Source organism: Symphalangus syndactylus, chromosome 4 (genome assembly GCF_028878055.3).
Source record: "Symphalangus syndactylus isolate Jambi chromosome 4, NHGRI_mSymSyn1-v2.1_pri, whole genome shotgun sequence".
In the NCBI taxonomy this organism is placed as follows: Eukaryota; Metazoa; Chordata; class Mammalia; order Primates; family Hylobatidae; genus Symphalangus; species Symphalangus syndactylus.
In genome coordinates, this window is record NC_072426.2 from 99990472 (window position 1) to 100004476 (window position 14005).

Below are 14005 nucleotides of genomic sequence, written 5' to 3' on the forward strand. Positions count from 1 at the left end.
TGCAGTGGCACAATCTCGGCTCACTGCAACCTCCGCCTCCCCGGTTTACGCCATTCTCGTGCCTCAGCCTCCCGAGTAGCTGGGACTACAGGTGCCCACCACCACGCCCAGCTAATTTTTTTGTATTTTTAGTAGAGTAAAAATATTCTACTAACACGGGGTTTCACCGTGTTAGCCAGAATGGTCTCAATCTCCTGACCTCGTGATCCGCTCGCCTTGGCCTCCCAAAGTGCTGGAATTACAGGTGTGAGCCACCGCGCCCGGCGCCTATTAGTCCTTTTCAACAAATATCACCAGTAAGGCTTGAATTGTTTTTTGAAATGAGAAAAGCAGCAGATTTTTTATTTGAATTTGAATTTAGAGTGTTTCTCTCTCAACACCTTATACTGATCAGGCTAAGAGATGGGCTCTTCTGTGTTGCCCAGGCTGTACTCGAACTCCTAGGCTCAAGTAATTCCTTCCCACCTCAGCCTCCTGATTGGCTGGGACTACAGGTGAGCAGCATCACACCCCACTTTGTGTTTTGATTAGTTCTCTTTATTTTTTAAAAAATTTTGGTAAAATACACATAATATTTATCATCTTAACCATTTTAAGTGTATAGTTCAGTAGTGTTGCATACATTCACATTGTTGTGCAGCCAATCTTCAGCATTCTCTCATCTTTTTTTTTTTTTTTTTTTTTTTTGAGACAGCCTCACTCTGTCGCCCAGGCTGGAGTGCAGTGGGGTGATCTCGGCTCACTGCAACCTCTGCCTCCTGGGTTCAACTGATTCTCCTACTTCACCCTCCCGGGTGGCTGGGATTACAGGACTGTACCACCACACCCGGCTAATTTTTGTATTTTTAGTAAAGACAGGGTTTCACCATGTTGGCCAGGCTGGTCTTGAACTCCTGACATCGGGTGATCCGCTGGCCTTGGCCTCCAAAAGTGCTGGAATTACAGGTGTGTGCTACCACACCTGCCCACCCTGTTTCATCTCGTAAAACTGAGACTCCAAATCCATTAAACACCCTCCCAATTCTCCTTCCCCAAAGTGCCTAGCCACCACCATCCAACTTTCTGTTTCAATGAAGTTGACTATTCTTCATGCCTCATATAATGGAGTCATTGGTATTTGTCCTGTTGTGACTAGCGTATTTCACTTAGTATAATGTCCTCAAGTTCATCTGTGTTGTAGCATGTGTCAGATTTTCCTTCCTTTTTAAGGCTGAATCAGTTCTATGTATGTACCACATTTTGCTTACCTGTTCTCTTAGGTGGCTCCTACCTGTTGTCTCTTGTGAATAATGCTGCTATGAACATGGGTATACAATTATCTCTTTATTTATTCTTTGAGACAGAGTCTTGCTCTGTTGCCCAGGCTGGAATGCAGTGGCACAATCATGGCTCACTGCAGTCTCGATATTCTGGGCTCAAGTGATCTTTTCACCTCAGCTTCCCAAGTAGCTGGGACTACAGGCACACGCCACCACATCCAACTAATTAAAAAAAAAAATTGGCTGGGCACGGTGGCTCACACCTGTAATCCCAGCACTTCGGGAGGCCAAGGTGGGCAAATCATGAGGTCAGGAGATGGAGACCATCCTGCCTAACATGGTGAAACCCCGTCTCTACTAAAAATACAAAAAATTAGCCAGGCATGGTGGCGGGCGCCTGTAGTCCCAGTGAGAGGTGAAGCCAGCTGGACCTCCTGGGTCGAGTGGGGACTTGGAGACCTTTTCTGTCTAGCTAGAGGATTGTAAACACAGCAATCAGTGCTCTGTGTCTAGCTACAGCATTGTAAATGCACCAATCAGCACTCTGTAAAAATGCACCAATCAGCGCTCCGTGTCTAGCTAAAGGATTGTAAATGCATCATTCAGCACTCTGTAAAAATGGACCAATCAGTACTCTGTAAAATGGACCACTCAGCAGAACATGGGCGGGGACAAATAAGGGAATAAAAGCTGGCCACCCCAGCTAGCAGCGGCAACCCGCTTGGGTCACCTTCCACACTGTGGAAGTTTTGTTCTTTTGCTCTTCACAATAAATCTTGCTGCTGCTCACTCTTTGGGTCTGTGCCATCTTTAAGAGCTGTAACACTCATCGTGAAGATCTGCGGCTTCATTCTTGAAGTTGGCGAGACCAAGAACCCACTGGAAGGAACCAACTCTGGACACACCAGCTGCTTGGGGGGCTGAAGCAGGAGAATGGCATGAATCAGGGAGGCGGAGCTTGCAGTGAGCCAAGATTGCATCACTGCACTCCAGCCTCGGCAACAGTGTGAGACTCTGTCTCAAAAAAAAAAAAAAAAAAAAATTTGTGGAGATGGAGTCTCACTATGTTGCCCAGCCTGGTCTCAAACTCATGAGATCAAGCAATCCTCCTGCCTCAGCCTCCCAAAATACTGGGATTACATGTGTGAGCCAATGTGCCTGGCAAGTTATCTCTTTGAGAACATACTTTCAGTTCTTTTGGATATGTAACTAAAAGTAGAATTGCTGGATCATATGTCATTTTAATTTTGAAGAACTATCATACTATATTTTATACTGGCTATACCATTTCACATTCTTACCAATGTGCACAAGGATACCAATTTCTCCATGTTCTTGCCAACACTATTTTTTTTTGTTTGTTTTTTTGTGTGGTTTTGTTTTGTTTTGTTTTTTTTGAGATGGAGTCTCGCTCTGTCACCCAGGCTGGAGTTAGTGGTGTGATCTCGGCTCACTGCAACCTCCGCCTCCTGGGTTCAAGCGATTCTCCTGCCTCAGCCTCCTGAGTAGCTGGGACTACAGGTGCATACCACCACACATGGCTAATTTTTGTATTTTTAGTACAGACGGGGTTTCACCACATTGGCCAGGCTGGTCTCGAACTCCTGACCTCATGATCTGCCCCCCCCCCCCCCCCCCGTCCTTCCAAAGTGCTGGGATTACAGGCGTGAGCCACTGCGCCTGGCCACCTTTTTTTTTTTTTTAATAGTAGCCATCCTAATAAGTGTGAGGTGATATCTCACTGTGGTTTTGATTTATTTTCCCTAATGATTAGTGATCTTGAGTGTCTTTTCCTGTGTTCATTGGCCATTGGTGTATCTTCTTTGGAGAAATGTCTGTTCAAGTTCTTTGTTTTTTAATTGTATTTTGTTGTTGTTGAGTTGTAGGAGTTTTTTTGTTGTCTTGTTTTTGAGACAGGGTCTCACTCTGTCGCCCACGCTGGAGTTGAGTGGTGTGATCTCAGCTCACTGCCACCTCTGCCTCCCAGGTTCAAGTGCTTCTCCTGCCTCAGCTTCCCAAGCAGCTGGCATTCCAGGTGTGCGCCACCACGCCTGATTAACTTTTTTTGCATTTTTAGTAGAGACAGGGCTTAATAGAGACAGGTTTAGTAGAGATGGGATTTCGCCATGTTGGCCAAGCTGGTCTCAAACTCTTGGCCTCAAATGATCTACCCGCCTTGGCCACCCAAAGTGCTGGCATTACAGGTGTGAGCCACCGCACATGGCAGGAGTTCTTTATATATGGTGGATATTAGCCCCTTATTAGAGTAATGATGTACAAATATTTTCTCCCATCTCATGGGTTGTCCTCTTTTCCTTTTATTCACAGTTTTTTTTTTAAAATTTTATTGTATATTTTGTAAGACATTTAAAAGAATAATACAGTAAACATCTTTACAACCACCATCCAGCAAATTAAATATTAGTAAATTAGTTTGCTCCCGAGTTTCCCCTTATTGATTACAGGTCCCTCACCAAAGGTAACCACTAATGAATTTGATTTTTCTCTGACTAGTTTATACTCCTTAGACAGCCTGTTAGCATATTAGAAGCTTGTCATGACTGAAGTAAAAATACTGCAAAGGTCCTGGGGAAGGCTAAGGTGGAATGAGTTCTTTCTTAGATTTTTGTGATGCTGTTGTCCAAAGCCCAGTTCAGCACTGTATCAGAGATACTTGCACATAATAGGTGTATAGAAATATTTGTTGAATGACTATTTGGGACCCATGTACTTCTGATTGAAGATATTTTGTACCACTATTATACTATTTTCTCTTTTTTTTTTTTTTTTTGAGACAGAGTCTTGCTCTGTCGCCCAGACTGGAGTGCAGTGGTTCGATCTCAGCTCACTGCAACCTCCACCTCCTGAGTTGAAGCAGTTCTGTCTCACTCTCCCAAGTAGCTGGGACTACAGGCGCACACCACCACGCCTGGCTAATTTTTGTATTTTTATTAGAGACAGGTTTTCACCTTGGTCAGGCTGGCCTTGAACTCCTGACCTCAGGTGATCCACCCGCCTTGGCCTCCCAAAGTGCTGGGATTATAGGCGTGAGCCACCGTGCCTGGCCACTATTATTATTATTATTTTTTTGAATCAGTCTTGCTCTGTCGCTCAGGCTGGAGTGCAGTGGCGCATTCTCAGCTTACTGCAAGCTCCGCCTCCTGGGTTCACGCCATTCTCCTGCCTCAGCCTCCCGAGTAGCTGGGACTACAGGTGCCCGCCACCAGGCCCGGCTAATTTTTTTGTAATTTTAGTAGAGACGGGGTTTCACAGTGTTAGCCAGAATGGTCTCAATCTCCTGACCTCATGATCTGCCCACCTCAGCCTCCCAAAGTGCTGGGATTATAGGCGTGAGCCACCGTGCCCGGCTATTACACTATTTTTTCATGAAGTGAAGTTTACATATCTCTGTGTTAGGATTACTGTATACTTTACCAATAAATAGACTGCTATGGCAGAGTAAAGGTTTTCTTAGAGGTAGTAAAACTGAGGGCAAACCTGAGTTGGGAACATTTTAGCTCTAAATACACACAGTACATTTAGCTGCCTTGGCTAATTTAACTTTTAGGGCAAATGGAATAAGGCAGATGTTGAGGTGCTACATTTTTGGTTCAGAAAAGTGGTTGTGAGTTTTGAAAGAAGGCGTGCTTCTGGTAAGATCTGACTGTGGGCAAGGGGCTGTTGAAACAAACAGTGCAGTGTTTCCAGGGCAGTGTTGAAGGATTTGACCTCCATTGTAGCTGAAAATGAAGTCCTTCTCTAACAAAGCCATAGTAGCAGCAGCAGCAGCTGTTGCCACTGCCACCTGCGTTCAGTGGCTGTGTGAGGTGGCTAGACCAGGAAATGATTCCATGGCACTAGGCATGTATAAGGAAGGACTTACTTTGGCTCTGGCAAAGTGGTTGTACGGGTTGTGGGTGTCACTTTAAACATACAAAGATCTGCTTGCTGGAGGGAGGGGCAGCTTCTTGAGGATCAGGTGTGCATCTGAAAGGGATGAGCTCATCCTTCTAACCAAACCTGCTCTAGACGCTGACTGAATGTTTTCCTAGTTCCAAGTCCTGCAGCTGGGAGAAGCAGGAAATGATTGACGCTTCAGGCACTTGGTGAGTAGCAAAAAGAAAAAAAAAGAAAAAAGGCATTTTTGGGGAAGCTTTTGAAATGTGTGTGTGAGTATCAGGTTGAAGGTGACATACACACACATTCAATCTTTCTCTAAGTTGAGGATTGCAGTAAAGTGTATGGTGGTGTTGAGGAAAGCAAAGCTTTGGTGGTTCTAACTTTATTCTACTGCTTCATTTTGAGGTGACTTTTCATGACTTAACAATTTTGTTTCCTACACTGTCTTGACTGGTTTCATTTCTCTAGGAAATAAGAATCCCAGGAGCTCCTCTTTTATTTTCAAGGATCTTCATGACTTGTTTTGGAGCTTTTATTGATGGAACTTATCCCACATTAGAAGACTTCTGTGTTGGATTTCAGAGCTCCTATACATGATCCTGTTTTGTTTTAATTTACTCAAACTTTCCTATTCACTTTAAGTAAGGTTCTTAAACATGAAATTGGTTTAGAAAAGAAATATCAATTATTATTTATTTATTTGTAACCTTTATTTTAGGTTCAAGGGTACATGTGCAGGTTTGCTGTGTAGGTAAACTGCATGTTACAGGGGTTTGATGTACAAATTATTTCATCATCTAGGTAATAAGCATAGTACCTGATAGGTAGTTTTTTGAGATGGAGTTTTGCTCTTGTCACCCAGGCTGGAGTGCAGTGGCACAATCCCGGCTCACTGCAACCTCCGCTCCCTGGGTTCAAGCGATTCTCCTGCCTCAGCCTCCTGTGTAGCTGGGATTACAGGCGACCGCCACCACACCCAGCTAATTTTTGTATTTTTGGTAGAGATGGGGTTTCACCATGTTGGCCAGGCTGGTCTTGAACGCCTAACCTCAGGTGATCCGCCTGCCTCAGCCTCCCAAAGTGCTGGCATTATAGGCGCGAGTCCCTGCGCCTGGCCCCTGCTAGGTAGTTTTTTGATTCTCACCCTCCTTCCACCTTCTATCCTCAAGTAGGCCCCAATTGTTTATTATTTTGAATGGAACTTTTTATCTTGAGATAATTCTATATTTATACAGAATTAAAATAAATAATAATATTGACCTGATGTACCATTTACCTCATTTCCTCCAATGGCAATATCTTCCAAAATTATAGTACAATTTTACAACTGGGGTATTGATGTTGATACAGTCAAGGTACCAAATATTTTCATCACCACAGGATCTACCATGTCCTTTTATAGCTACCCCCACTTCCCTTCCACCCCTACACCTTTCTTAACACCTGTCAACTGCTAATCAAAAAATCAATTTTTAGCAGAGAAAATTTTATGTGCAATCCTGAGAAGTTCTGTATTAAAGATCCACATGGCCTTATGAAAAGAGCCCTTGGGCCGGGTGCGGTTGCTCACAAGTGTAATCCCAGCACTTGGGGGGCCGAGGTGGGCGGATCACCTGAAGTCGGGAGTTCGAGGCAGCCTGACAAACATGGAGAAACCCCGTCTCTACTAAAAATACAAAATTAGCTGAGCGTGGTGGTGCATGCCTGTAATCCCAGCAACTGGGGAGGTTGAGACAGGAGAACTGCTTGAACCCAGGAGGCAGAGGTTGCAGTGAGCCAAGGTCATGCCATTGCACTCCAGCCTGGGCAAAAAGAGTGAAACTCTATCTCAAAAAAAAAAAAAAAAAAAAAACAAACCAAAACTGTAATTGATTTTGGTTCATTGTAGCTCTTTACCTTGGACAAATAATTTTAATTTCTCTGTGCTTCGGTTTCCTTATCTATAAAATGGGATAGTGGTATATTAACCTATTTTGCAGGATTTTTGAGAAATTGTAAAACTTTTTCAAAAAATAAATATTATATAGATTATTATTAGCAGCAGGGATAGTTGTTTTCAAACTAGAAAGTATATAGCAAGTTAAAAACTGGAAACTGTAGCCCAAGATGGTAAGAGTGAACATTTTTAAATGAATTTAAGTCTTAAGGCTGAAACGAATTACATTTCGGGGTGCTGAATTAACTGGCTGATGATCTCAGAGCCACTGTCTTTGAGAAATCGTAAAGACTAAAGAGAGACAAATGTCTTTATATGGAAAAAGAGGAAAGGAAAGTAGTTGGGAAACCATAGACGTGTAAAATTGTTAAATCTTGGGAAAATTCAATTATAAAGGACTAAACATGATATGGAGTATTAAGGAGAAAAAAGAGTATGGGTTGATTGATCATAACAAATTATTTCTATTTCTATTTTTGAATTTCATTACTTCTATTTAGGATTAAGAGGTTTGTGGATCAAGGGATTGTTCTACATATAGTGAGTCAAAATTCCATCAGTTTCACAGTCTTTCATGTGGCTGATAATGTAGTGATACAAATTTCATTGATTGGTTAAGTGAATGTGTCAGACATCGAATAACTGTATCCACTGATCATCTTGATTTTACCAGAAAGATCCTGGTAGATTATTCTTATTTTTTCCATGGGCAGTCAGTCTGCATGGGTTATTTATTTATTTATTTATTTTGAGACGGAGTCTTGCTCTGTTGCCCAGGCTGGAGTGCAGTGGCGTAATCTCGGCTCACTGCAACCTCCACCTCCTGGGTTCCAACGGTTCTCCTGCCTCAGTCTCCCAAGTAGCTGGGACTACAGGCATGCGCCACCAAACCCAGCTAATTTGTTTGTTTGTTTGAGACGGAGTCTCTCTCTGTCGCCAGGCTGGAGTGCAGTGGTGCTCTGTTGGCTCACTGCAACCTCCGTCTCCTGGGTTCAAGCGATTCTCCTGCCTCAGCCTCCCGAGTAGCTGGGACTATGGACGCACGCCACCATGCCCACCTAATTTTTTTTTTTTTTGTATTTTTAGTAGAGATGTGGTTTCACCATGTTGACCAGGCTGGTCTCGATCTCCTGACCTCGTGATCTACCCGCCTCAGCCTCCCAAAGTGGTGGGATTACAGGTGTGAGCCACTGTGCCTGGCCAATTTTTGTATTTTTAGTAGAGATCGGGTTTCACCATATTGGCCAGGCTGGTCTTGAACTCCTGACCTTGTTGTGATCGGCCTTCTCGGCCTCCCAAAGTGCTGGGAGTACAGGCGTGAGCCACTTTGCCCGGCCAAAAGTTTTAATTTTGATGAAGTCCAATTTATATGTTTTTTTCTTTTGTCACTTGTGTGATGTCTTTGCCTAACCCAGGGTCATGAAGATTTATGTCTGTTTTCTTCTAAAAGTTTTATAGTTTGAGCTCATTCATTTAAGTTTTTGATCCATTTTGAATTAATTTTTGCATATGGTGTGAGATAGTCCAACTTTTTCTCTTGCATATGGATATTCAATTATTCCAGCACTATTTATTAAAAGACTACAGTAGTTTCCCCTTATCCATGAAGGATATGTTGCAAGACCTCCAGTGGATGCCTGGAACCATGAATAGTACTACTGAACCTGACAGCTGTTAATTGGAACATAGTTCTGTTCATTTCTTCCACCCCCAAATTTAATGCCTTTTCCAACCTTTTTTTTTTTTTTTTTTTTTTTTGAGATGGAGTCTTGCTCTGTTACCCAGGCTGGAATGCAGTGGTGTGATCTTGGCTCACTGCAACCTCTGCCTCCGGGGGTTCAAGTGATCCTCCTGCCTCAGCCTCCTGAGTAGCTGAGATTATGGGTGCCCACCACCATGCCCAGCTAATTTTATATATTTAGTAGAGACAGCGTTTTACCAAGTTGGCCAGGCTGCTCTTGAACTCCTAACCTCAGGTGATCCGCCCGCCTTGGCCTCCCAAAGTATTGGGATTACAGGAGTGAGCCGTCACACCTGGCCGCCTTTTCCATCTTAACTAAGCACTTATGTAACCACTGAATGGGTTCATTCTGCCCGTTGCCCCCATACAGCTGATTTATCAAGACAGGAGAATACCAATGGAGAAAGAGTTTAAATCACATAGAGCTGGCTGCACAGGAGACCAGAGTTTCATTATTACTCAAATCAGTCTCCCAGAATATTCCAGGATTGGGGTTTTTTTTCTTGGAGACGGAGTCTTGATCTTTCTCCCAGGCCAGAGTGCAGTGGCGCGATCTCGGCTCACTGCAAGCTCCGCCTCCCGGGTTCACGCCATTCTCCTGCCTCAGCCTCCCGAGTAGCTGAGACTACAGGCGCCTGCCACCGCGCCCGGCTAATTTTTGTATTTTTAGTAGAGAAAGGGTTTCACCGTGTTAGCCAGGATGGTCTCAATCTCCTGACCTCGTGATCCACCCGCCTCGGCCTCCCAAAGTGCTGGGATTACAGGCGTGAGCCACCGCGCCCGGCCAGGATTGGGGTTTTTAAGGCTACTTTGGTGGGTAGAGGGCCAGAGAGTGGGGAGTGTCGATTGCTTAGGTCAGCAATGAAATCGCAGGGAGTCAAAGCTGTCCTTTTACACTGAGTCAGTTCCTGGGTAGGACCACAAGACCAGATGAGACAGTTTATTGATCTGGATGGTGCCAGGTGATCCACTGAGTTCAGGGTTTGAAAAAATATCTTGAGCACCAATCTTAGGTTTTACATTTGTGATGTTATCTCTAGGAGCAGTTAGGGAGGTGTAGAACCTTGGGGCCTTTAGCTGCATGATTCCTAAAGCATAATTTCTAATCTTATAGCAATTTGTTAGTCCTGCAAAGGCAGTTTAGTCCCCAGGCAAGAAGAGGGTTTGTTTTGGGAAAGGGCTGTGTTTTTGTCTTTGTTTCAAAGTTAAACTATAAACCAAGTTCCTCCCAAAGTTAGTTCGCCTTATGTCCAGGAATGAACAAGGACAGCTTGGAAGTTAGAAGCAACAGGGAGTCAAGTAGGTCAGATCTCTTTCACTGTAATAATTTTCTCAGTTATAATTTTTGCAAAGGTGGTTTCACTTACCATGAACTATGGCCATGACTTTTTGCAGTTTGAGGTGTGACAGTAAAACTAGCATGAATTTCCTTTCCTTCTTCACAATTTCATGCATAGATTTGTTCTTATGGTAGACCTTAGCAGCTTTAGTATATGATTTTTTTTCTTTCCTTATTAAGTCGATAACTTTCACTTTTTCACTTAAAGGAAGCACCTTATGGCTTCTCTATGGCCTGTTAAATTGCCAGTATCACTACTCTTGCATTTGGGAATATTATTAAGTAAAATAAAGTTACTTGAACATAAGCACTGAGAGACCCTTTATTCTTTTTTTTTTTTTTTTTTTTGAGACAGGATCTCACTCTGTCCAACTCAGACTGGAGTGCGATGGCCCGATCTCAGCTCACTGCAACTTCCACCTCCCAGGCTCAAGTGATTCTCCTGCCTCTCAGCCTCCTGAGTAGCTGGGATTACAGGCGCATACCACTACTGCCTGGCTAATTTTTTTTTTTTTTTTGAGACAAGAGTCTCACTCTGTCGCCCAGGCTGGAGTGCAGTAGCGCAATCTCGGCTCACTGCAAGCTCCGCCTCTTGGGTTCACGCCATTCTCCTGCCTCAGCCTCCCGAGTGGCTGGGACTACAGGCGCCCGCCACTACGCCTGGCTAATTTTCTTGTGTTTTTAGTAGAGACGGGGTTTCACTGTTAGCCAGGGTGGTCTCGATCTCCTGACCTTGTGATCTGCCAGCTTCGGCCTCCCAAAGTGCTGGGATTACAGGCGTGAGCCACCGTGCCCGGCCTAATTTTTGTATTTTTAGTAGAGATGGAGTTTCACCATGTTGGTCAGGCTGGTCTTGAACTCCTGACCTCAAATGATCCGCCCACCTTGGCCTCCCAAAGTGATGGGATTACAGGCATGAGCCACCACACCCGGCCTCTTTTTTTCTTTTTCTTTTTTTTTTTTTTTTTGAGATGGAGTCTTGGCTCTGTTGCCCAGGCTGGAGTGCGGTGGTGCCATCTCAGCTCATTGCAACCTCCGTCTCCTGGGTTCAAGCGATTCTCCTGCCTCAACCTCCTGAGTAGCTGGGATTACAGGCACACGCCACCATGCCCAGCTAATTGTTGTATTTTTAGTCAAGACGGGTTTTTCACCATGTTGGCCAGGCTGGTCTCAAAATCCTAACCTCAAGAGATCTACCTGCCTTGGCCTCCCAAAGTGCTGGGATTACAGGCGTGAGCCACCGTGCCCAGCTGATTACTTTCTGTAAGACTAGCATTTAGGTAATTCTGTGGTGTGTTTGAGAGGGATTTTCATACTCTTCTTGCTTTCTAGGAGCTTTAAGTCCAGTTGAAGACTTTTAAAAACCCTTGTTCTATAGACAGGGTGGTTAATGTTCATAATGACATAATGCTATTTGATATAATTTTTAGAATTATGCAAGATATAGTGAAATAAATGAATTTAAACAATAATGATACTATAACATTAGAAGCCCAAATGTGTGGCCCCTATCTCCCTTTCTTCTTTCTTTAGAGTCCATTTGTGTGAGAAATACAGAGATTTCTTGGATAATTTTGCTGCTCAGGTCTGTGATTAACAGCCAAAGTTTCTCCAAAATGTATTCTTTGGATCAGTTTTTTTCTCTTCCCTCTACCCTTCCTGCAATATTCCTCTTCTCAGTAATGTGTACTTGAGTGAAACAACCAGCTCTTTAAGGTACACATGCTCTGCTAACATTGTGAATAAATCTCAGAATAAAAACTAGAGTCACCTGTGATTGCACAGGGATTGCACCTGTAACTAGCCACTGCACTCCAGCCTGGGCAACATAGTGAGACTCTGTCTTTAAAAGAAAACACCAGTGGGGCTTGGTGGCTCACGCCTGTAATCCCAGCACTTTGGGAGGCTGAGGTGGGTGGATCACCTGAGGTCAGGAGTTCAAGACCAGCCTTGCCAACATGGTGAAACCCTGTCTTGACTAAAAATACAAAAATTAGCCAAGTGTGATGGCATGAACATGTAATCCCAGCTACTTAGGAGGCTGAGGCAGGAGAATCACTTGAACCCGGGAGGCAGAGATTGCAGTGAGCTGAGATTATGGCACTGTACTCCAGCCTAGGTGACAGAGTGGGACTCTGTCTTCAAACAAAACCAAGATTAAAAAAAAAAGTTAAAAAAAAAACCCACTAGACTCAAATTAGTTATGTAGTTTTCCCTGTTTTTCATCTACTTCATGGTATATTCTTCCTTACAACCCAGAGTCAAAGGCTAGAATATTTTCTCTTAGGTTCCTTATTAGCTAAGATCAAGTCCGTCTCTAATTTTTGTTTGCTAGAACTCCAGTTTAACAGCTCTGAATTAAGCTCCCCCTCTCCCCAGGATCAAATGCTAAAGGCTTTCACTTGATATAAAGCAGTCTCTTCCCCACCCCTCCCCACCCCAATCCTCTAGTTTATTTAAAAGTCCCAGCCTAGGTAACATACTAAGACCCTGTCTCCAAAAATCGTTAAAAAATTAGCTGGGTCTGGTTGTACACACCTGTAGTCCCAGCTACTCGGGAGGCTGAGGGTAGAAGATTGCATGAACCGAGGAATTTGAGGGTGCAGTGAGCTGTGATCATACCACTGCATCCAGCCTGGGCAACAGAAGAAGAAACTGTCTCTTAAAAAAAAGTCCCCAAATTTTGTCACTGCATTCTAAAATCTAGAGTCTTTTATTGGCCGGGCACAGTGGCTCACACCTGTAATCCCAGCACTTTGAGAGGTTGAGTCGGGTGGATCACTTGAGGTCAGGAGTTTGGACCGGCCTGGCCAACATGACGAAGCCCCATCTCTACTAAAAATATAAAAACTAGCTGGGCGTAATGGCACCTACCTGTAATCCCAGCTACTGAAGAGGCTGAGGCAGGAGAATCACTTGAACCTGGGAAGTGGAGGTTGCAGTGAACCGAGATCGTGTCACTGCACTCCAGCCTGGGTGACAGAGCAAGACCTGGACTGAAAAAAAAAAAAAAAAGAGTCTTTTATTTTCCAATCTCGTGTTCCTACTGTGGAGCCACTCAGTTCCTGCCTTTACTGCCAACATCAGCATTATCATTAGCATCTCAGAAATAGAAGACAACAATGATGGTTTGACTTTGGGGTTACTCCAGAGGGAGTCATTTTGGTTTTTCTTAGAGAAATCCCGTTTCTCTTTTATGACTTTTAGGAGAAGCAAAATATTCTTTCATTAAATTGAACATTCCGTTGTACCTTACTCTATTTGCTAGTGGAAACCAATAATGAAAAGTTATGGAATGTGACCAAATAGGACTTTTCAGCCTGTGCTTTTCCATTACCCTCCCCACTACCCTCCAAGGATTTTTCTTGATTGATTTACTCAAATCCTAAAGATTGTTTCTCCCTGCTAATAATATTTATATTTTTACAGAGACCTTTGTCTATTCTGGTCTAAGGTGGACCTATTGTGATATTACATATTCCCTGCAAAGTACTTGAAAAATACGACTTGTTCAGTTTTGTTGAAGCACAATTTTACAAAGTACTGTTGTAACTAGTCGTCCAATTTTAGAATACCTGAACATTTAAACTAAAACCCTATTTAAAAAAATAATAAACTGAAACCCTATATATCACTCTCCCTCTTGACGTAGTTAGCAATCGTGTACCCAAAACCTTTTCTATTTTTTCTTTTATTTTCTTATTTTTTTATTTTTTATTTTTTGAGACAGACTCTTGCTCTGTGGCCCAGGCTGGAGTGCAGTGACACAATCACTGCTCACTGGGGCCTTGACCTCCCGGGCTCAAGGGATCCTCCCACCTCAGCCTGGA

General features: G+C 43.5%; 1 protein-coding gene across 11 annotated transcripts in view; it reads left to right on the forward strand.

Annotated features, from left to right (window-relative positions):
* The window catches only part of USP54 (ubiquitin specific peptidase 54), a 138461-nt gene that overhangs the window by 20891 nt on the left and 103565 nt on the right, over positions 1-14005 (forward strand). For 2 of the 11 annotated variants that reach the window (XM_055275750.2, XM_063637466.1), the window contains exon 1: positions 2906-5365. The exons of 8 other annotated variants lie outside the window; for them this stretch is intronic. The gene's annotated coding sequence lies outside the window, so the exon portion shown is untranslated. Of the gene's footprint in view, positions 1-2905; positions 5366-14005 lie in introns of those variants that run through there. One more of the 11 variants, XM_055275768.2, reaches the window with a different exon arrangement.